The following is a 3,692-nucleotide window of genomic DNA, read 5'->3' on the forward strand; positions in this document are numbered from 1 at the left end:
CATAATTTGTAAAAGATATTCCCAAGTCAGATGCAAGCAAATATTAATCTTGAGGAATATTTTCCAAGCCCAGTCCAATCCATAATAATTTTTAAAACTTTTTCCCAAAACCGGAGATAGTTAAATTTCTAAATAATTTATCATCACATGAAGGAGAAATCTCGGATTTACCAATTAGTTGGTTAACTCCTTTTATCAAAAAATTTGATAAGGGCTATATATATCTTTATGTTAAGTACAAAAAAATGCTACTAAATTACAAAAATGCCATTCAATACTAATGAAACTTATATGCAATTTATTTATATATTTTTTAAGAGATTTGTTTTTCTTGCCATATAAATTTAGGTAATTTTTTAAATAAATGATGAGGATTAATTATTATTTTGTGTGTCTGATAAAATTAAGAGCAAATCCTTTTCGAGATACCAAGATAATTATAATAACTATAACTACAATAACTATCGCTACAACAATAATAATCAATCTAATTATGGTAGAAATAATACATGGCATGATAATAATCAAAGAAAACAGATCCAATATGGTGACGGAAATCGTAACATTTACCAATCTTATAACAACAATTCAAATAATTATAGAGGTAGTGACAATAATCAGAGAAAGCAAATACAATTTAACAACAACTTAAATAATTATAGAGGTAGCGACAACAATAATAGAAAACAAATACAATACAACAACAATGATTACAATATGAATATTGAAGAAATTATAGAAGAGAAAGTCCACTCTACAAAGAACAAGGATGATAACGATTTCAATGTTAACAACTTATCTGGGGACATGCTCAATGACAAAGATAATGCATTTATGACTACTTTAAAAGTGAACGATATTGTTACATGTATACAAGTAGACACAGGGTCAAAACACACTATTATACCTCATGGTCTGGCTAAAAAACTTGGTATTAGAGATGTTAAGAAATCCGAGTTACAACTTACCGCTTATGACGGAAATTTAATCAAAATCATAGGCATCACTCAAGTTAAAGTGACTTATGAAGGTATCTCAAAATATTTACAAGCGATAGTAGTCGAATCAAGAAAAAATGCCTTGTTGGGACGTACATGGATCAATGCTTTTAAAAATATTTTAAATAAATTTATAGCAAATGTTGACACAAATCACGAAGATGAAATAAAAAAATTGATTAAAGAGTGTGAATCCAAATTGACTAATGGGCCAATCAACAAAGCAAGTGTCAAGTTACATTTAAGAAGAGATGCCCAACCTAAAATTATACCGCCTAGACGTATTCCTTATTCAAAAATTGATCTTGTAAGCAATGAACTTAAAAAATGGATACATGATAAAATCATTGAGCCGGTGAATGATGTCCGATAGGCAAGTCCTGTTACCGCCGTCTACAAAGATGATGGGAGCATTAGGCTTTGTGCTGATTTTAAGGACACTGTAAATCTAGAAGATTTCAGATACCCTCTACCACGAATCAATGATCTAATAGCTAAACTTTCAGAAGGAAAAAAATTTACGAAGATTGACTTTAAAAATGCTTTCTTACAGATTCCGATTGATAAAAGTTGCAGAAATATTTTAACCATATCTACTCACAAGGGATATTACCAATTTACTAGACTTCCTTTTGGGCTTAAGACCCCATCTGCAATTTTTCAACAGATCATGGATCAAATCTTCGGTGACATGGATGACGTCATATTTTATATTGATGATTTACTTATAACTGGAAAAAACGATGAAGCCCTCCTTAACAACATAAAAAAAGTGTTTGATAGAATATCATCGTTTGGGCTAATACATAACTTCAATAAAAGTGTGTTCTTTAAAAACAAAGTGAAGTTCCTGGGTCATGATATTGACGCCAAGGGGATTCATGCTAATCACGACAAAATTGAAGCAATAATTAATATGCCAGAACCAAAATCAGCTGCTGAATTATCAACATTTCTGGGAATGGCTGGCTACTATAGAAAATTTTTGAACAATTTTGCAGAAATAGCCGATCCACTGTATAAGATTGTCATCAAAGAAAAATGGGCTTGGAACCTAGAACACTTTAAAAGTTTTAATGATCTTAAGAAGTTGATTAGTCTTCCACCTGCTTTGACATATTTTAACCCTGAATTACCTATAGGGATAGCCACTGACGCATCGAAATGTTTAGGAGCTGTATTATTTCATACTGAAAAAGATGGTGAAGAAAAACCTATAGCTTTCGCGTCAAGAACTTTATTAAAATCCGAAATGAACTATACCAATATTGAGCGGGAGGCTCTCGCTATTATGTTCGCTATAAGGAGGTTCCAGGAATACTTAATCGGCACGAAATTGACAATTATTACTGACCATAAACCTCTAGTTCACATCTTTACCAAGGGTCTTAAGGATAATAGCACTATGTCCTTAAGACTTCAGAAGTGGAATATTACATTAGGAGGATATGATTTTAATATAAAGTATAGCCGGTAAATATAATGTTGTTCCTGTGTCTCTCGAGATTACCACAAGAATGTCAAGATGAAACTGTTGAAAATATCACTATAATAAATGAATATGGGGATTTACCTATTAATTTTAATCAAATTCGTGATGAAACTTTGAAAGATATGGAATTAAAACAAGTCATAAATGATATTAAGAACAACAGGTCTATAATGAATAATATTTATAAAAACATTGATTTAGAATTGAATATTATTAAGGATTGTCTTTACAAAAGTAACAGAATCATAATTCCGTCTTCTATGAGAAAAAATATACTACAGTCATTACATGAAGCACTTGGGAGCAGGAAAAATCAAATCCTTAGCCAAAGATTATATGTGGTGGCCTGGTATAAACAATGACATAGTAATGGAAGTGAAAAGTTGTGACGATTGTAACATATATCATGATAATCCTATAAAGATACAAAAACCATGGGTTTCGGCAACCAAACCGTTTGAAAGGATACACGATTATGCGGGTCCGTTTTTCACAAAAAATTGGTTGATAATAGTTGATGCCTACAGCAAATTTCCAATTATTATCCCTGTTAAAAATATTACGACTGATATTACTTTAAAAGAAATTTTTAAAACTATTTCGCTATATGGAAACTAGAGTTACTGATAACTGTACTAACTTTACGAGTAACGATTTTGAAAAATTTTGCAACAATTATGGTATCAAACATGTACTTACATCTGCTTATCACCAGCAATCCAATGGCCAGGTAGAACGCATGGTGAGAACGTTCAAAACACATATGAAAAGGAATATTAAAATTAACCTAGATATCGCACTTGGCAAGTTTTTATTTAATTACAGAAATACGCGTAATGATACTACAGGAGTTACACCATCTCAGAGAATGTTTAATCGAGATATTAGAATAAAATGGGACTTATTAAAACCGTTGGAGGAGAAGGAGAATAAAATAAACGTTACTTTACCATGAAATAGAACCTTTAACGTAAGAGATTTTGTTTGGTACAAAGTACAAGGTGATGATAAATGGTGAAAGGTATGATCACACATAAAGAGAGTGACATGATGTTCCAAATTAAGACAGAGAAAGGTATTTTGAGGAGACATTTAGATCAAATAAGAATTAGAAACTGTTTTAACATACTTATTAATTATGACTCTAAGGATTCTTTTAAGGAGGGAAGTGTGTACAAAAATATAAAAATTACTGATAATAA

The sequence above is a fragment of the Gordionus sp. m RMFG-2023 genome, chromosome 1 (assembly GCF_954871325.1).
Source record: "Gordionus sp. m RMFG-2023 chromosome 1, tfGorSpeb1-WG-v2, whole genome shotgun sequence".
Lineage (NCBI taxonomy): Eukaryota > Metazoa > Nematomorpha > Gordioida > Chordodea > Parachordodidae > Gordionus > Gordionus sp. m RMFG-2023.